General features: G+C 39.7%; 1 protein-coding gene across 7 annotated transcripts in view; it reads right to left on the bottom strand.

Moving 5' to 3' along the window:
• The window catches only part of pcsk5b (proprotein convertase subtilisin/kexin type 5b), a 430,761-nt gene that overhangs the window by 375,586 nt on the left and 33,202 nt on the right, over positions 1–21,973 (bottom strand). Inside the window, exon 1 of one of the 7 annotated variants that reach the window (XM_069930567.1) lies at positions 21,483–21,571. The exons of the other annotated variants lie outside the window; for them this stretch is intronic. The gene's annotated coding sequence lies outside the window, so the exon portion shown is untranslated. Of the gene's footprint in view, positions 1–21,482; positions 21,572–21,973 lie in introns of those variants that run through there. 7 annotated transcript variants of the gene reach the window in all.

Genomic DNA, 21,973 nt, shown 5'->3' on the forward strand with positions numbered 1-21,973 from the left:
CCAGGACCATTGCCCACTCCCCCTCCCTGCCGCAGGCTGATCCGCGACTCACGGTGACGGGGCCGCTGATCCGCCAAGATGCCGCCCTGCAGCGAGAGCCGATGCCCCCACACTGTCGTTGTCCAACCCGATCGCCCGCAAACCCCGCCCTCCCGCACACAGGCCTGAGTAAGTATTATGAACTTTAATCTCAGGATAAAACGATCTTCCAATAGTTTCATGTCACAGTGATAAATATATTCCTGGTTAAAAATGGTCCTGCACCTGGATACAAGCTCATTAGGCATAAAACTTGAAAAGTGTGTAAATCAAAGGATATCTGTACCAATGGAAAAAGGGCATGGCAAATAACCCTGCTAGAGTTCATGCCCACAATCAGTCACCCATTTGATTGTTTCAGGAATCATGTTATTCTCCCACATTCTCAATAGCCCTCAGATTTTACTATTCGACAGCACACTAGCAACATTTGACAAATCCTCTATAGAGAAATATTATTTATTGAATATTTTATTTCTCATTTGTTAATGCTTCTGGAAAGAGTTTATCCAAAACTATTATTAAACATTTATTTTAATAAGAAAAAGTTAACATTACATATGTTGAAAGAATAAATATTTAGTTCGGCCCTCCGTGAATTTGCGTTTGACACCCCTGCCCTACACAATCCCACTACTCTAGTGATGTGACCTCGGACTCCATGACAGGAGATCTCTCCAAGTGCTACTTTTGGAGGCAGGATCAGCATCCAAGGAAATGCTGCCCTGCCAAGGATATAGTGTGCTCCAAGTGCTGGAAAAAGTTTGCCAGTCCAAACCATCTGCAAAATCTGACAGCACCACGTGCAGACAAGGCCAATCTCCCCTGCACTCCAGTGACACCATGTGTGGATCATGCAGGCCACCATTTTGTTCTGCATGCCAAAGGCCATCTTCCCAGGTATACAATACTTTGCAGGGTCAAGGCTGGCCATCCTGGGGCCAAGGGCAGATATCTCAGGTGCTGGAGAATCCATCAGACTTGGCTAATGTATCCATGCTGTCCTCCATTACCCTGAAACAGGAAGCCCTGCACAAACTCGCCAGGTCCATGATGGATGTCCAGGTAAATGGGCACGATATCAACTGTATATTCAATATACTGGGAGTACAGAATGTATTGCACATGCTGATACCTCTAAATGTCTGTCCCTTAGAGCATGGTCTGCCAAACATGAGGTATCACTAGCTTCCAAATCATACATAGCAATCACCTTGGGGGTTTAGTGTACAAATGCTTCAGACTGCTTGTTATGCCACAATTCTGTTCCCCCTTGCTACTGGGGCTGGATTTCCAGTGCCAACTTCAGAAAGTCGCTACATTTCAATGGGCCCCTCCATCCCTCATTGCAATGAACAGTTCACAGATGGTCCCTGCAGGCAATGAGTGGTCTCTCAACCCTCAAGGTTGCCATCCTCTGCTGTTCACCAACCTCACCACTGATTGCAAGCCAGTGGCCACCAGGAGTAGATGGTACTGTGCCGCTGATGGGGTGTTCCATTAAAGCAGAGGTTTAGCCCTTATTGGGCAAAGGCATCATCAAGGTTAGTAATAGCCCTTGGATGGCCCAGCCAGATGGTTTGTGGTGAAGAACAGGGGTAAGAATAGGATGGTCGTAGACTGCAGCCTGACCATCAACCAGTATATGCTGCTCGATGCTTACCCACTTCCCACATATCCAACATGGACAACCAGACTGTGTAATATTGTGTATTTTCCACAAATGACCTGAAGTCAGCATACCACCAGCTCCAAATCCACCTAGATGACCATCTCTATCACTTCCTCCAGGTCCCTTCTGGTGGCACAAATGGGGTCACGGTCTTCCAACAGGAGATGGGCCGCATGGTGGACCGCTATGAACTATAGGCTACCTTCCCATATCTAGATAACGTTACTACCTGTGGCCACAACCTGCAAAGTCATGATGTGAATCTCCGCAAGTTACATGAACCTTACTTATAACGAGGATAAGTATGTGCACCAGACAGCACGACTAGCCATAGTTGGCTGCACATGCATCCGCTGATGGAGTTTACCCCTACCACATACCCGCAAAGCTCTGAAGAGATCCCTCAGGTTCTTCTCATACTAATCTCAATGGGCCCCTAACTATGTGGGCAAGATTTACCCATTGGTCAGAGCTACCACATTTCCTCTGCCAAAAGAAGCCCAGCCACTTTCAACAGCATCAAAGACAACATTAACAAGGCAACCTTGAGAGTCATAGACGTGTCCACACCATTCCAAGTGGAGAGCAATGCATCTGGCTTCCACACTCAATCAAGTGGGCAGACCCATTGCCTTCTTCTCATAAACCTTCCAAGGCCCTGAAATTCACCATTCCTACATCAAGGAGGCGCCCCAGGCCATCGTGGAGGCAGTATGCCATTGGACGCACGATCTCACAGGGAAACTATTCACCCTCCTCACAGATCAGTGAGCGGTAGCATTCATGTTTAATAATAAGCAAAGAGGCAAAATTGAGAATGGTAAGTCCCTCAGGTGGAGAATCAAACTGTACTCTTACAATTACGACATTCTCTACTGGCAAACTTAACGAGCCCCCGGACACTCTTTCCCAAAGAACTTGTGCTAGTGTTCAAATGGACAGACTACATAGGCTCTCCACAATGACATTCGCCACCCCAGAGTTACTCGGGTTTTTCCATTTTATCAAATCTCAGAATTTACCATACTCCGTTGAGGAAATCAGGACAATAACTAAAAACTGTGCCAAATGAAAACCCCAATTCTACTGGCCAGACAAATGCATCAGATTTAAGGCTACCCACCCCTTCAAGCATCTCAGTATTGATTTCAAGGGACCCCTCCCCTCATCCAACCAGAATATCTCCCATTTCCACTTTGCCCAGACATGGGCACAGTTATCAAGGACCTCCAAAATACCTACATGCTCTTTGGACACCCTGGTTTTATCCACAGTGACCATGGTACATCATTCATGAGAGACAAGTTGTAGCAGTACCCACTGGCCAGGGCAGCACCATGAGCAGGACCACCAACTACAATCATGGGCAAATAGAAAGGGAAAACACAACAGAATGGAAGGCCATCCTCCTGGCACTGAAGTCATTGGGTCTGCCTGTCTCCCAATGGCAAGATGTCTTCCCACTCCATCCAGTCACTTTTATGTACATCCACCAACAACACCCCTCACAAATGGCTGCTTGCTTTCCCTAGGAAGTCTGAATCAGCGACAATGCTACCTGCCTGGCTTACCTCTCCAGGATCAGTTCTGCTCCAGAAGCATGTCAGGCAATCTAAGACTGATCCGCTGGTCATGTTGGTCTGCCTTCTCCACGTGAACCCTCAGTATGCCCACTTTGCCTTCTTGATGGGCACGAAGACACAATCTCGATCCCAGACCTTGCTCCATTGGTGGCCTCCCCAGCCATCACTGACCTTCAACAGACAACCCCTCCAACTTAAAGGTTCCAGAACCTGCAGCTAACCCCTAACTACTGTTGTCACCAACGGTAAACCAACTTCCACACTCCCCCACCACCCAGTCTGTCCCCACCCCTTTACAAACTGTTAATGGGCCAACTTCACAAGATGCTGTTAACCAGTACCCCAACCATTGCCACGTTGCTCACTGCAGCAGAGACCCCTTGATAAACTTAACCTGTGAATGTAGAGAGAGAGAGAGAGAGAGAGAGAGAGAGAGAGAGAGAGAGAGAGAGAGAGAGAGAGAGAGAGAGAGAGAGAGAGAGAGAGAGAGAGAGTGAGCGCGCGAGTTGTGTCACCTCTTCTTTCTCACCCCACAGAACTCTTCTTTCTTAAAACAGAGGGGTGAATATGGTAAACCACTGTTATAACATGATTGGCTGCTGCTGGCTAGATATGCGTCCCGTGGCCGATCCTACCCCTTGCATGTTCCACTTTCTGTTTGCTTCGATAGTCAATGAGGTTGATGGTCATTCCTGTCTTTAGTTAATAAAAGCTTGATAGTTTCAGATCAGCCTTTTGTGAGTATTGATGATGCTTAACACTGAACCTTCCAACCACCTATAGCAGAGTGGTTGCTATATTGCAACCGTAATTAAGTACTTTTCAAGTCAAATGACTGAAGAACTTAATACCCTAATGCCAGGAATATTGAACAACAAACATTTTTCTGATAAAAATCCACATCAACTTTAGCAGTATAAGCCAAGCTACTACAACATGAGGCCACATCACAAGACATTTTAAATATCTAGCTTAGATTTAAGCCAAAATAATCAAACCTTAGCTAGCCCATAGCAACTAAAAAGGGAGACAGCCTTGTTGCAGTCAGATAGCAAAAAAAAGCATTTCTGCTGCAATATTCTTGATAGAGAACCTATGGACATAGGAGTTTCAGTTTTTCTTCTTCACTTGTATGACACTCTACTTACACAGAAAGAGAAAGGTTAATGGATTTTGGAAGGATAACATGATTGCCAAACCAAAATACATTAATCTTAATCTGGTGTGGGGAGAGAGAATGGGTTTCACATACGTCACTCAAGATGGAAAAGCGAGTTGATAAAGTCCATTGGCTTTTATTAGTAGAATTTACACAAAAGACTTACAAAACCCTCATTATTGTTGTCAATTCCAGTCACTACTCTTCAAGAAATCCAAAGCTTAATAAGATTTAGTTGAATGGATGAAAAACTTCAGTTACATAGAAAGAGTGAAGTAAAGTGGTTTTCTCCTTAGAAGGAAAGATTGAAAGTTGCAAAATGTCTTAAGAATAAGTAAGAATTAAAGGACAACTCAGGAGGGGAAGGGGAGATTGGGGATAAAGAAGATAGAAATAGGAGAATAAGGAAAATGTTGGATGTTGTAGGAATGTTGTCTTATAAAGAGTTGAAAATAAGAAAACAGAAATGGAAAAGGAGGAAAGGTAATGATGGAAAAACGGAAAGAGAAGATAAACAAAATATAAAATGGCTACGCTGAACTATATGACTTTAAATATTAATGGAATACATAACCAAATTAAAAGGAAGAAACTACTAAATTTACTGAAAAAGGAAAAAAATTGATATAGCATTTGCCCAAGAAACACACTTAACTTCATTGGAGCACAAGAAATTAAAGAGAGATTGGGTAGGACATGTAACAGCAGCATCGTATAATTCAAAAGCAAGAGGAGTGGCTATACTAATTAGCAAAAATGTGCCATTAGGATGCACAAAAAAGATTTGTTAAGATAGCCCTAGCCGTAGCAAAAAAATGTACTATGTCAACCTGGAAATTGGAAGACAATTTGAAAATACAACAATGGTATATAGAAATGAATAAATGTATTCCATTAGAAAAAAAAAATAACATATAGTTTAAGAAATAATATTGAAATATTCGAACAAGTATGGGAGCCTTACATTAAATACAATAGCAAAAACCTACCGGGGACAAACATTACCTAAGTTGATGGAAGGAGAAGGAAAGAAAAGAATGGACTCAGTAGAATTTCTGGTGTATTTTTGTTGAATGACAACATTGTCTGACTGGCTTAATGCAACCTAGATTGTATACCTAAAATGGATGAGGGGGGGGGTGGGGGGGTGGCTTGGGAGGAGGGAGGGGGGGTGGAGAAAAAGTCACTGTATATGTGTGAAAAAGAAAAAGTGTATATCATGGCTAATGTGATTTATGGTGTGAAAAATAAAAAATTTAAAAAAAAAGAATAAGTAAGAATAAACTATGAAGTGAATTAGAATTAGCAATAATAAAATAAAAATCAGATTTCTCAAAAAAAAAGCTAAAGAATGCTGAATGATGGAGAAAGGCCAGTGGATTCATATTGTACCACTAGGTTCAACATGTGGAACCATTCTCTCTAGATATCAGTACAGCTCCTATTGGTGGAATAGCTTCACTTTGTGTACTTCAGGTTCTATAGTTCCACCAAGAAAAATGTAGGCATATAAATATTATTGATTAACCAAGGCTAATAAGGAGGGGATCATTTCATTAAAAGCTTAGGCCATTTCTTGTATTATATTGACTCTATGAATCAACATTGTCCAAGCCGCTACATAGAGAACGTACGCATATGCCAGACACCAGCATCCACAATGCTTTAAATCCATCTTTCCAGTTTGTTAGCCTAAGCCAGGGGCCAAGACACAGTTTTTGTGTTACCTTAACCAGCTCTAAGTCACATCTTCTACAAGCAAGAGCTGGACTCACAATTCAACTAACTTTAATATCAAATGATGGTACACTTGTTGGCCATTGCCTTAAATAAAAATTAAATAAAAAAACAAGTATAACCCAACAAAATAGTGTTCTCTGGTCCTTGGTGCAAAACACCACAAACACACATAGCACATACAGACAAATGATGGATTGGAAAAGAATTTGTGTAACCATCAGTTGAGACTATCGAGCAGATTAAAACTTAATACAAACTCCCGCAAAAGTGAAAGATTGAAAGAAGCTTAACATTCAACAATAATCAAACACAATTTATTTTTAAATGTCGTACCATAATAATTAGAAAGATGATTTTGGTCACAAAGACCAGTTTTGAGCTGGTATGTTCATTACAATGCATAATTTTCATATACATTAGTTTCTAAATTATATCACCATTTGATGACAAAACTGAACATTTTACTTCAAACCAAAACCACTGGCTAAGTTTTTCCCATCAACGCCAGTTAAATAAGGTATTTCCCATAATCACTTCACTCTGTTGTCCATACTGAAATACTTTGGTTGTTGAATAAAGACAGGCCAGATTTGCCAAATGGAGCAGAAATGTAAATATCCTTCCTCGCCTCCTCCCAGAATGTAATTTGCTATAAAATATAATCGAGGACTAAAAATGGATCATTCATTTCCAAATTTTAAATATTTTTTTTTCAGATTTCAAAAGTTAATGATGATATCTACAGAGCTTCATTTCTCTCTATCCTTACTATTTCTCCAACATTACCTCAGATCATCTCATTTTCTTAAGGCAAGGAGGATTTCATCTTAAAAAAATGTGATTTCTCTTTGGCACTTTACCTGCAGCATTAACCAGTTGTTAGATAGGATCAGAGTTCACAGGAAAAAACTCCCCAAGGATTGAAATGCAGAACTTGCAGTGTTCAGCTCAACTGATCTATGTTTATGCTCCACACACATTCTAACAATATTTATTCATCTCACGCTATTGAAATATCCTCAGTTTCCATTTTCCCCATTGAACACATTTTGCTTGTTTAAAAGAGCAGATGAATGCTTGGCCAGACAACTAGAGGCTGAAATTCTTTTGAAAATGCAACAATTCTGCATGTAAGTAATTGAAAATTCACTACTTGAGTACTAAAACCCTGAATTCATGAGTATTCTCTGCCTCAAATTTCTGTCAATGGAGTTTTGCATAATTTCGTGGCAAAAATCTGGACACTTTTTGAAAAAAAAGCTATTAATAGAACTTGATAAATTTGATGCCAAATATGTATTTGAAGAAGCAAACAGTCCAAACTTACTGACGATATTTTTGAAGTCATATAATTCACGTTTAATGAAAGTGGGTTATCAGTGAATACCATTATAATGGGAGAGTTCACATAGAAACTTCAATACTCAAATGGGGATTTAAACAAATCTACAAGTCAGATATTCTATACCTCACTATGGGGTGTTGTGCTGCAGAGTTCTTGAGTGCAATCCATAAATTGATGCAACATTAATTTTCCCTGTAACCAAAATTGTTAAATTGATTTATTGACACATTATCACTTTTAATTAGGATCAAGTCTGAATTACTGTTCGATAGTTCTTACTTTCAATTATTCCAAAATTCCGTATTTGCAAAATTATAAAAGACAAATACATCAAAAATTAAAGATATTTCAGCTTCTATTTTAACATGTTTCAACCTATTTGGGTATAGCACAATAGTTTAAATAGTTAGCCATTTTCTTTTCTTTTGGATACTTTTAATTTATTTTTTAATGTGATATCTGCTTTGTTCACTGATGCCCTGTTTTTAAAACTTCAAGCCAGTTGCTGAACAGGAGAGTGCTCCTAATCCAGGACTAAAGAGCAGTGAGCAGCGCAAGGATGGAATGAGACAGCAATGAAATGCAGCCAACATCACTTAACCTGTCCAATCAAATGCAACATGGATCTTCACACAAATAAAGAGGACTAAACAAATGGTCCTCAAAGACTTACAAAGTGACTGCATAAGGCAGGTAGAGAAGCAGTTGCTGAAGAAACTCATAACATCAGAGTGCAAATTTAGAAAAGATTCTGTTGAAGCTGAGGCAGATCATCACATCAAAGCCTAATCCTGATTGCACAGTAATAAGTAGTAGAAATTTTAAAACTATATTAAACATCAGAACAAAAACAACAAATTCAATGTGTATTTTCTAACTCAATTTTGTTTTATATTACTGGTTAATCACAGGTACAATTCAGTACATTTAAAATACTGTAGGAGCAGCAGGTGAAGGCCACCCAGCTTCTCAAACCTGCCTTGTCACTCAATCAGGCTGTTCTATAGTGGCCTCGCACCTCTCTGGGCCAGTCCCCACAACACTCCATTCTCCAGACGATCAAAAAGGTATCATCCTGCAGTTTCCAATGATCTCACCTCCACAACCCTCAGGGGAAAAGAATTCCAGAGATTCACCACTGCAAAATTTCTTCACACCTCCAATTGAAAGGTGTGGCTCCTTATCTAGTAACTATGTCCCTTTATTCAAGACCTCCCTCCTCCCCCATACCGCTGAAACACACGTCTTAGAAAGAGATCCAAGAAAGGCAGTACACCACATACCAGGCTCATGTTTATTCATTGGCTGTTGGTCAATGTTGGTGTGTAAAAAAAAGTGGGGAATCCCTTGCACCTTGGCTTGACAACCAGCCAGGTAAAGTGTTATAAGCTGCAATTTAACCTGGGCAGGGATCACAAGAGCAGACCAATCATATCCAACACTTCCAGATAGTTTGCAAGCAGCAAGAATTCAATGTTGGACAAAAGTCAAGGAACTGCACAAAGTAAGCTAAACTGACTCAACAGAAGAATTATACCTACATTTCACAGAACACTCTTCGCAGACATGAAATGCATGTTAAAATTGATTTGCTGGGATTACTTTCCAGTTACTGTGAATGTTTATAATAAGCACGTGGATCAATGTTTACCCAGTATTACTTTAGGCAGTTACCACGACAGTATCCCAAGTTTCAACTGAAGGAAATATGATTGCCGTCACGAAGCATTATTGGGTGATGTTAAAAGCACAGGAACAACAGCATTTGAATTTCGTTCAAATAAACCTCTACTGAAGAGCCAAGACAAAAATACCCAGCAAGTGTCCAGATGTTACTTCACATCATTCCTTCCAGAAAGTGCATCAGTCAAGCAATCAGGATTAGGCTTTGACGTGATGATCTGCCTCAGCTTCAACAGAATCTTAAAACATTCATTGTTCAGATTGATCTACAAATATAACCATTTGAACATGCATACAAATGAAACCTAGCACCATATGTCACATCATCAGACACAAGTATGGCCAATCAATAGTGTTTTTTTAAAAAGATCTTCTTTAGAAGTTGAATCTAGACATCTTTTAACCTCCTTTGTCTCTGCTGCCTGGATTCTAATGGATTCCCTGCATCATGTTGATGGTTTTGTGAAACATCACATACAATGGAAAATTTTGCAAGGCAAAGGATAAAGGGACTAATTGATGCCTCCAGTGAAGCTGGCACACAGATAGAGGAAAGAGATGCAGGATTGAGATACAGGATTATCAGACCTGACACCCACCAGACTGAGGAACAGCTTCTTCCCATGGACAGTGAGAATGCTGAATGATCAAAGGAACTGCTCACACTAACCAGCCCAGACTCTCCTATTTACAAAACAATATTCATACACATCCTGCATTTGTATGGTTTGTCTTTAGGTGTGTTGTATCTGATTGTGTGTCCTGCACAGAGGATCAGAGAATGCTGTTTAGTCAGGTTGCACTGGTGCAATCAGGTGACAATAAACTTAACAAAAGGCATGCACAAGGATTACCATCATTTGCAGTTGTTCAAGGTGATGTTTTTAAAAAAATAAAAGGTTCAAGATATTGTGTGGTGGTGGATTGGTATGTAAATGTGATCTATTTTGTATGTGCCCACATTAATCAAGGTTACCTTTCGGTGCTCAATGTTAAGCTTCTCAAATGTTGTTGGAACTCCATTCATCCAAGGAAGTGCCATTTCACTTCAGACACGCATCTTCCAAACAGTAGAAGAGCCTTTGAGTGATGAGAGGCACGTCACTCTCAGGATGATGCATAGATTCTAACTTGCCCTTGCGGCTGGTCTATTGGAGTCATCATCGATCATATACTTGACTTGGTATTCGCAAATCCAATGAATGCCACTGGATAGCCTCTCAGTCCCTCTTCTGATCATCCCTGGCACTTTGCACTTCACTTCCTAATGTCATCTGAATCTTGTCTCCTTGACTGGCCTAAATTATTTCATTAATGGGATGGGAGTGCAGAGGTTAGTACCTTAAAGTCAAGGGAGTTCTCCTGGTGCCAGCACATCAAGGCAATCATGGGAGAAGCACCTTTCTAAGAAATCTGAGGAAAATTTGGCAAATCATCAAATACTCTATGGAACTTCTACAGGTGTGTGATGGAAAGTATCCCAATTGGTTGCATCATGGTCTGGTTTGGAAATGAGAATGCCCAGGAACGTAGAAGGATACAGAAAGTGGCAAATCTATCCAAGTCCATCATGGGCACCAATCTCCTATCCATTGAAAACATCCATGTGAGATGTTGTCTCAAGAAGGCAGCCATCAAGCTGGTGCAACATAGGAATTCACCAGTACTGCACCAGCTGCAAAACATTTGGAAGAAGATTCACGTAGGAAGGAAAAAAACAAATTACCAACTACCAAAATTAATATTGACGCAAAATCAACTAATCCCTTTCATAATAGATAACCTTTCCTTTAGAGAATGGGAGAGAAAAGGGATAAAAATAATAGAAAATTGTTTTTTTGGAGAAATAAATTATTATCTTATGAACAAATGAAGTATAAATATGGTATAACTCACGGTACAATGTTTGCATACCACCAACTGAAAATCTACTTGAAGGACAAATTGGGAAGCAGGCTGAGGTTACCAGAAGGAAGTAGTTTTGAATATGTGATTACAGACACAATGATAATTAAAAGATTTATAACAAACATGTACATCAAACTGTAAGAGAAAGAGAACAATGAATTAAGCTGTAAACCCAAACAAAAGTGGGAACAAGATCTAAACATAAAGATAAAGAATGAAACATGGGAAAAGCTATGCTCCGGAACTATGAGAAATACAATAAACATGAGGTTATGCATGATACAATATAATTGGTTACACAGGCTATACACCACACCCCAAAAGTTAAATAAATGGGACCCAACAGTATCAGATAGATGTTTTCGCTGCAAGAAGGAAACGGGAACAACAGTACATGCAATTTGGGCACGTGAGAAAGTGGAAAAGTTTTGGGAAGATCTAAATCAGATATTAAATAAAATCACAAAAAATAACATACCAAAAAATCCAGAGATCTTTCTTCTAAGTAATATAAGAAGTAAAGAACTTGGCCTCGATTTGGATGAAGCACAAAAAAAAATTATTATGATAGCCTTAGCTGTAGCAAAAAAATGTATAATGTCAACCTGGAAATCAGAAGATAGCCTGAGAATACAGCAATGGTACATAGAAATGAATAAATGGAAAAAATAACAAATAACATATAATTTAAGAAATAACATCACAGTAGTCGAACAAATTTGGGAACCGTACATGGAACACAACAGAGAGGTCCTACCGCGGACCTCCACCCCTAAAATGACAGAATGAGAAGACGAAGTGAACTGACCCAGTGTGTAAAAGTAGATGACACAATTTTCTTATTTATTTTCATTGTGTGATGACATTGTTTAATGGATTTAATGTATTCTATATGCTGAACGTTTAGTGGGTGGGGAGGGGGGGGGTGGGAAGGAGGGAGGGAAGGGAGGGGGAAAAGGGAGAAAATGACAGTGTATATTCAAGAGGGAAATGTTTGTGTGTATTTTGGTCAATATGGTTCATAGTGTGAAAAATATTTTTAAAATTTTTAAAAGGCGGCCATCATAAAAGGTCTACAATTCCTTCTCACTGCTACCCTCAGGAAAAAGTACTGAAGCCTGATGTGCAGCAACTTCAGGTTCAAGAACAGTTTTTAAATTGAACACCTGTTAAGAGTCTTGAACCTTCCCACACTACCCTAACTCTGAATTACCCCAGAGCTACAAAAAGATACAGGAACTTGATTTTGTTTTCCTGCATTAACTCCAACTGAATATTTGCAACCCATCATTTCATATTGCTCATTTTTTTCCCTGCCTTAGTATATTATAGTAATTTCTACTATGTAATTATCTTGCATACTTATTTGGCTGCAGCAAATAAGAATTTATGCATTATAGAGTAATTATGTATATGACAATGAATTCTCATCGTAGCTCTAGTTTGTCAGATGTGGAACACTATGCAATGGAAATGACTGATCCTAGGCCATTGCCCCTTGGAACTTCTGCAGTGATATCCTGAGACAGGATCATTAATTTTAAGTAACTGTGTCATCTTCCTTCAACTCTATTTAAGATCACCAAAGATCTGTCCACACTAGGAGCTCAGCATAATTTTTGAACTACAACCAAATGTGAATATTTTTTCAACTGTTTTTCGTATTTGTTAAATTTATTTTCTTTTTATATGAACATAGGGTGTGAACAAGAAAACTGCAGATGCTGGGGTCTCCAAATACCAAATTAAACGTGAGAATAACAAGCAAGGTTTTTGTTTAAAAGTAGCATTAATTTCTGGCAGAAGATTATTTTTAATGAGTGAAATTAAATGTTATGAGCTTTCTTTTACATTTTCCAAGTGTTGATGATCCTACGTCAATGACATCAAGAAACATTCAATAGTCTAAAAGCCCTTAGACAGCCAAAGTCTGAACAACAAAGCAGCTGACCATTCATGGAGGCAGCACTTGTGCTGTACTGGATAACACTGAAGTGTTACGGCTGGGCTCCCAGAGAAAGATAAAGCCAACATAGCCTTGGAATTAACAGCATTGCACAGGAGACCAACAATTTTAATGCAACAAAATCTGTTACCATACAAAAAGCTTTCCAACATTACAAAGAATTAAAGTATTTCCAAAAAGTAACATTTAAAGGGGATGTAGGTAAACATATGCAAGGAATTTGGGGTGGGGTGGGGGGGAAGAATATCAATGATGTGCAAGCAGAAGGGATTTACTTTAATATGTCATGTTCAGCACAGACATGGTGGGTTGAAGGGCCTGTCCTATGTTTTAAGTATTCAGGACAAGAGGCCATAAAACATAAAATGCATGCAACATCTGTGGAAAAAGAAACAACCATCCCAGACCCTTCAGAACCCAGTACTCCACCACAGTTCCAATGGCCAGTCCTCAAACTTCAGGAATTGTTTCTTTTTCCACAGATGCTGCTTGGCTTGTTGTTTTCAACCTCTTTTTAAAAAAAACTTAAGAATCCCAGCATGTGCAACATGCTGACTTTCAAATAGAGACCTGTGGGCTGAGGGGTTTAAAAAGAACAAGCAGCCAATGGAGGCAATGTGTAGGAATGAATCCACTTTCTGTGAACAGAAGCAATAAAGATTTGATTACAAAACAACTCTCCCCCTCCCCCCCGAAGCAAAGTACTAACAAGTACTTCTTAGAATACTGAAAACCTTCCAAATATTTGCGCGTACAATTCACTTGCGAAAGGAAATATGTGTAATAGTCCAGAGGAGAGAGGTTCCACAAGAGTACCAGGAAGTTTTGATTAATGAATTTGTTGGCTTAAACTGCTTTAAAAGACCAGACCAGTAGACTTCCTGCCAGATTCTTGGCAGTCAACATACACATGTTATATTACAACCAGTGCCAAGAATGGTTTAGTTTTAGCAATGAACATTTTACATCCTTTTATTCTACATAATACAAAACCTATCACATTTTTCTGATGGCTAATTTTTGCCAAATTTTCAATAATTTTGTTTTCCATTTTTGCTAATTCTATCACTAATTGCAACATGTCCGTCTGATTCAAGAAGAACAGGTTCAAACCAAGTGGAAATATGAAGTCATAGTTTTAATATTTAAAACCTTTACAGATCCAGTCTAATATCTTCATGTGTTCTTTGCACAAGGGATCATTTGTAGAATATATTGTAGTGTGAGAGGGGAAATGATCAATGCATCTTTCAGTCTTTTTAGCTAGCCACAACATTGTGTTATGATTTATCTGAATTTATACTATGAAGTTATATACTGAACTGAGCTCTCACTAATGACATTGATTTTAGCTTTTAATGAGATGAATCTATCTGAAAGGCATGCTGGTTCCCTCCATACATCAGCTAACTGCAGACATAAACATCTGAAAGTTTCTCAACCAGATTCAAAAATATAGTTCCTCCAGTCTTTTGGAACTCTCGGAGAACACAAGGATATCATTCATTGGGAATCTGCTGTGCTTTCACTATATGCAACATATGAGATTTTTTTTTAAAGTATTAGGAGGGACACAAATCCAACAACAGCATAAACAAGCTTACTTAAAATAAATACTGCCAATGTCAGAAGTTGTACTGACCCATTCAGTGCAAATCGATCATGTCAACTGTAAACATTCAAATGCAAGAATTCATTTAACATTATGGTGATTTAGAAGAGTTGAGATTGATGTCAGCTGAAAAGAACCTTTCTGTGTTCAGAGATTTTCATCAACTCAGTCGAATTAATGTAGGCAATATTCAAAGGTACACAAATTAAATCATTGCGAATTTTCCTTTCCAAAATTCTATACGCGCTTCTAAACAAGCCTTGTGTTGTAGGCCAACAGCAGAAATTGCAGCCTTGAAAACTGCAGGCAATATAGCTTAAATTAGTTACTTTGGAGATTGAGGAAGATTGAACATTGAGAGAGGATGATAAATGGATCACATTGAAAGACATTATATCCTCTGGTGGAGAATTAAAGCACATCCTTAAGCAATAAGTACAATTTTCTGCCAAGTTTAATGGCAACCCAATAAAGGTCTGTGTGCCATGATCAATTGAAAGTTTTTTTTAAGACAACCTTTCTTTGGGCCCTTTAACCTTGCCCTAAAATCTACCTCTTTGACCAGATTTTTTTTAAAAATCACATGGCACCTTGTATGACTCAACAAATTATGTTTGATACCACCTCAAAGCTTTCTCAAATGCTTTCTACATTAAAGGGGAGGCAGATAAATTCAAGTTGCTGTGGCATTAGATTGTGTTTCCAAAGACATTGAGATATAGTATAAAAAGCGATCAAATGAACCAGGAACACTGAGTAGCCATGAACTAAATGTGTGGATAATGGAAATGGACCATCTTACTGATAAATTAGATGCTCTCCCATATAAAACTTTTGGTATTATCTTTTGCTGATTAGGGTCACATCAAGGTGATGATGTATTTCCCAATAATTTCTCCTATTCTCCTCTATTTGGTCCTGGAGTTTTATGCATGGTAGCAGCCCATGCCATCAGACACAATGCTGGAGCAATTAAGAGATCATGGAATCTTTCCAGTCAGGTATGCACTCTCAAATCTGGGACCTGTGGAAAGGCTTAGCAGATATCCAATTTTGAACAATTCATAGGTTAACATAAATCAATACAGCACCGTACAGGCCATTCAGCCCTTGATTTAAAAAGTATGACCATGTAACCATCTATTTTTCTTTTTTCCTGTGTCTTAAAGTCTCTTAAATAACCCCAATGTTTCAACTTCCACCACTATCCCTGGCAAGGCATTCCAGGTATCCACAACTATGTGGAAAATTTTCCCCTAATGTCTCCATTAAACTTCTCTCCCTTAACTTTGTACACATGTCCTCTGATATTTGCTGATCCTGCCCATGGAAACAGATGCTGGCTATACACCCTATCTATGCCTCTCATTATCTTGTAGACCTCTATCAAGTCTGCTTCTACACTCCAAAGTGAAAAGTCCTAGTTCTGCTAACCTTGCCTCTTAAGACTTGTTTCCCAATCCAGGCAACATCCTGATAAATCTCCTTTGCACCATCTCCATAGCTTCCACATCCTTCCTATAAAGAGGTGACCAGAACTGAACACAATACTTTAAGACCAAAGATTGGTAGAGTTGTAACACAACTTCTCTACTCCTGAATTCAATCCCCCATTAATGCATCCCACAGACCTTCTTAACTATCCTATCAATCTGTGCAGCGACCTTGAGGGATGTATGAATTTGCACTCCAAGGTCCTTCTGATTATCCACACTCAAGTAACTGACTATTAATACAGGTAAACATTAAGATTGTTATTATCTTTGTTTTTGTATGAAGCACTTTATTACCAACTCCACCCTTCTAAAGCAATTAGTCCTCTCATGCCAAAAATCACAAAAATCTTTGTTTCCAATTATCTGTGCTCCTTTCAGACCCTCTGAAAATCTATCTCTGATCATTTTTTGATCATCCTCCTTCCCTAGGTTCAACAATCACTTTCCCCAGACTAATTTTCAAACATGAACGATTTAAAAATAGTGCTGCATGACACCATTTTAGGCCACAATTCCCAGTAAAAAAAATGTACAAAATCGCAACAAATTTTAAAACACTAAGATCAAGAGAACCACCATTTCAGAAATGCTTATTGCATTAACTGTAATCAACCATTTAAAATAAAACTCACTGATGGCTTTGTTCAGCAAGGCAAGACGCCACAATTCTACTTGACGAGTGCGTCAGTGTCTAAACGGACATTGTACACTTCAGATTCTGTTTACACTCAATTCCACATTACATTGACATGAAAATATTGCTAAGTGTAAAATATTACTTGAGCATATTTGTAAAAAATTTGTCCTCTTAGGAGGTGGACTTTCCATTCACACTTTATCATCTTCCAGCTCTTTTACAATACATTCAGGTTTAATATCAAGCTGAACCTTTGGTCGCTGAATGAAGGAGGTGGGACCAGGAATGACAGGTCTCTCCTCCTTTCCTGTGGGTTGGTGGGGGGTGAAATTATAGCAGCTCTTTTTTTTTTTAAACCCCCCCCCCCCCAATTAGTTCCAACTGAATTGGTATACATTGGAAAATATCCAAACTAATGTAAAAATCACACATCATCATCAAAAGTGCTGATTTTGGGGTGGCATGCTTTGAAATATATAGGTTTTTTAAAAAGACTAACTCAATCTTGAACACAACAAACATTCAAAGCAAATCATTCCAAGTCTTTAACAACATACAGCAGTTATCCTTTATATTCTTTCCCACATGTCCAGCTGCTTATTGATTAAATGCACTGCCTGATATTGTCCTGAGATTAAACTCCTTGATAATATAACTTGGCATCTGATCAGGCAGAATTGTTTGTTCCTTCTGTCAACAGCAGAAAACAAATGAACTGACAGTTGCCACATCTAAAACTACCATATTTGCAATGGATATTTTGCACACATTAAACAGACACCAACACAAAATAGATCATGCTAATATTTGGATGAAAATATTCAAAATTAATTTTATTGACATCCTATTTTCAACATATTATAAATGATCACATCAGTAACTTGAAATCCCACCAATGATCAATCATAAATTGGTCTTTTTTTTGGATGATGGAGTTTTTTTTGGATGATGAAAGATTGGAATCTTTTAGATAATATTATTGGGCTTGAATTATGAAGAGGCTGGGAGTTTAGGAGGCTAAATGGGGAACCTTGAGGTTAATAAAATCATGAGGCCAGAGATAAAATAAATAGTCTGTATTTTTCCCCCAGGGTAGCAGAATACAAAACTAGTAGCCCTAACTTGATGGTGAGTGTGAAAAGTTTGAATACAAACAGTTTTTAAATGGAGAGTTTTCACAGACATCATGAGGGCGACACGGTTAGTGCAACACTACTACAGCACCAACCACCCTGGTTCAAAATTCAACACTATCTGTCGTGAGTTTTACACAAAAGTTGGCAGACACTGTGGTTGAAGTAAAAACGCAATGCTGGAGAAACCCAGCAGGTTAAAAGTGTACTTTATGTAGCAAAAATAAAGATACACAACAAATGTTTGGAGCTTGAGGCCTACATCAAGATATGACAAAATGTTGGTAGGTGCCTATATAAATGGTGGGGGGGGGGGGGGGGTGGTGGGGGCTGGGGAGGAGCACATTTGATCAGGCTCAAGCCCAAAACGTTGGTTACGTATCTTTATTTTTCCTAAATAAAGTACACTGTTTAATTGTGGAGTTTCTCCAGGTTTGTGCTTCTCATCCCCATGTTAACTTGGCTTTCCTCTGGGTTCCGGTTTCCTCTCACGCTTAAAAACAATGTGAAAGGGTTGTATTTGAGGTATTTTGGTGGCACAGGTGCATGAACTAGAATGGTCTGTTACTATGCTGTAAGTAATCAATAAATAAATCATTTGCCATGCAAATCCTAGTGAGTACACAGAACAACAGGCTGAGAGAGGAAGGGTTAAAGTCCCTTTCATACTTGCAAGTGATCCCAGGAATCAAACGTCAATCGGCCTTTAAAGGAAAAATCAGTTAAACGCTGGCAGAAGATGACGTCATCTCACGCCAGGGATTGACAGCCTCGACCCCCGGTACAATCCCCGGTGTCTGCAGACGTCAGCGTTGCAATCAGGCAAGTGTGAAACAGGTCATTGCATTGTGGGACTGAAATGACCCAAGTTTTTGCGCAAGTGCAGGAAGATTAAAATTAAGGTATAAACTTTGCCGTGGGAAACTCGCAGTACAGGGAGGGGGAGAATAAAGAGCAATAAATAGCAACAGCGACAATTTTTAAACAGCGTTGGAAAATTGTTAGTGCTATAGTGCACAATTTATAATGACCGTGGGGGGAAAAAGCAATGGCAGACCTGACTTCCCAGAATGCCCTGTGGCAGAGAAACTTCTCCATGAATGCTCCAAGCATGCAGACGGGCACACAGCCCTTTCTTTGCCGCATGGAATTCTGCGAGGGCAGGTCCACCACGGTGTTTATAAATTGTACGCTATAGCACTACCACCTTTCCCACACGGTTTAAAAATTGTCCGCTATTACTATATATTGCTCACACTTTCCCACAATCCTTAAAAACATTTATATAGGTTGGCACAACAACAACGAGCTGAAGGGCTCATACTGTGCTGCAACATAAAGCTTAATTATGTTATAATTAAGCATGATTAATTTTGTTCAAATACAACATCATAATATATTGATCAGGATTTAGGGCGGGTTCACCATCACTTGATGCGTCATGACGTCACCAGTATAAGGTAGAACAGTCCTAACCCTGGGATGGCTCCTTGCAAGTGTGAAAGCATTCAGTGTCCCAGTTAGGAGCGGTCAAGTGTGAAAAGCCAAACCCCCATTCCCATCCAGGTACACTGAACAGCCAATTTTGTGGGATGCAAGTGTGAAAGGGGCTTTAGTAACTGGTACAACTGTACATTTAAGAGATATTAGACATGTGCATGGAAAGGATAGGGACCAAATACAGGCATCTAGGACTAGCTTGTCAAGACATATTGGGTTGCATGGCCTTTTTCTGCGCTGTAAAACTGAATCAATTTGAAAATTAAAAAAAATGCAGAAGCTGGAAATCTGAAACAGACAGTTTTGAAAACAAACAACAGATCAAACAACAGTTGAGTGAGAAAAGTGGGAAGAGAAACAGAGTGCAAAAGCCAAACATTTTCAACCTCTCATTGTGGCAGTCAGAGGTTTCCACCTGCTTCAAAAGGGCATCAATCATCCCAGTACCTGAGAGCTGCCTCAACGATTACTTCCCAGTAGCACTAACTTTTACTGTGATAAAATGCTTTCTGAGGCTGGTCATGGCCAGATTTAACATGGACCCAAGTAAAGATCTGGACCCTATTGTCACAATCTGGACCCTATTGTTACAATCACTCCACAGCAGATGTAATATCAATGGCTCTCCACTCAGCTCTGGATTACCTCAAAAACAACAATTCATACATGGGGCTGCTCTTCATAGACTACAGCTCAGCCTTCAATACCATTATTCCCTCAGTGCAGGTCAAGAAGCTACAAACTCTAGGCCTCGGTATCCCACTCTGCAACTGGATCCTCGACTTTCTCATTGGAAGACAAATTGGAATCAAAGTCTCTTCCTCACTGAACATCAACACAGGCGCACCCAAAGTATGCGTGCTTAGCCCACTGGTCTACAACTGTGTGGCCAGGTACAATTCCAATGCCATCTACATATTTACCGATGACACCAGTTGTCAGCAGAATCACAAATGGCAATGAGGAATCATACAGGAGGGAGATAGATCAGCTCGTTGATTGCTGTAACGATGACAACGTTGCGCTCAATATCAGCAAAACCAAAGAGATGATTGTGATGTCAGGAGGAAGTTAGGGGCACACGACCCAGTCTTCATCAAAGGATTAGTAATGGAGAGGATCAAGAACTTCAAATTCCTGGGTGCCAATATTTCTGAGGATCTGTCCTAGAGCCTCCATATTGATGCAATCACAAAGGCGGCTTGCCAGCAGCTATACGTCGTGAGGTGTCAGAGGCGGTTTGGTATGTCCCCGAAGACTCTTGTAATCTTCTACAGGTGTACCACGGAGAGCATTCTGACTGGTTGCATCACTGTTGCCATCTCACAGGACAAGAATAAACAAGAATAAACTCCAGAGGGTTGTTGACAGGGCCTGCGACATCAGTCACCAGACTTCACTCCATCAAGGACATCAACATGATGTTAGGTCTTAAAAAAAAAGCAGCCTATGCTCAAAGGACCCCCCCCCCCCCCCCCCCCCCACCACCCAACCATGCTCTCTTCACACTGCTACCATTGGGGAAAAGGTACAAGAGCCTAAACAGAACACGGACAGCTTCTTCCCTGCTGCCATCAGATTCCTGAATGATCAATAAACCAAAAACACTGCCTTACTTTTCGTGCACTATTTTTTTTTAAGTAATAGCATAAGATGGTTATAATATGCATGCTTGCACTCTGATGCTGCTCCAAAACACTGAATTTCATGACTTCCTCATGACAATATATCCTGATTCTGATCAGATAGAGAAAATAATAGGCAAGGATAAAGGACATATTGATGGTCAGGTAAAATGGGACTGTTGTAGGGTGGTCATATTTGAAGTTGTATGGTTGGCAGGTTAATGAGGACAGTTTGAGAGCATGAACCAGTAAAAGCTTGAAGTGTGCAGCTGCAGGAAATGTTCAGCAGGTCATAATCGAGATAATGGAGTGAGAAAAACTGACTCAGTTTCGGATGAACAATCTAAAGCAGAAATCAGTTCTGATACAGAAAGCATTAATTACCTTGTTTTAAAATAAGGAGTCTTGAAGGCCACAATGAGGGAAGATGAGGTGTTGTTCCTCAAGCTTGAATTGTGCTTGTCAAAGCAACGCAGGAGACATCAGTCAAAAAGGTCAAGGTGAGGGTGAGGCAGTGACGAGGCAAGTAGCAGGAAACTCATTGAAACTCCTGCAAATTGAACATAGGTGCTGCACAGAATCGTCACCCAATCGCCACTTCACCTGAAAGGAATTTAAGGCCCCCACCCCCCTCACCCGATAATGAAAAGGTAAAATGGTAAATGTTACATTTCCGTAGCTGCATGGAAAAGTGTCGCAACATGGGGAGGAACTGATGGCAATGGAAGAGCAGATCAGGAAATCACGGGAAAGGCTCATGTGGAACAAGAATATTAACCTTTAAGTGGAATTAATGCTTTAAATGCAAAGATGATCAGTCAGTTAAAAATACCAAAATGCTGGAGGAACTCAGCAGGTCACACAGCATTCAGAGG

Source organism: Narcine bancroftii, chromosome 1 (genome assembly GCF_036971445.1).
Source record: "Narcine bancroftii isolate sNarBan1 chromosome 1, sNarBan1.hap1, whole genome shotgun sequence".
In the NCBI taxonomy this organism is placed as follows: Eukaryota; Metazoa; Chordata; class Chondrichthyes; order Torpediniformes; family Narcinidae; genus Narcine; species Narcine bancroftii.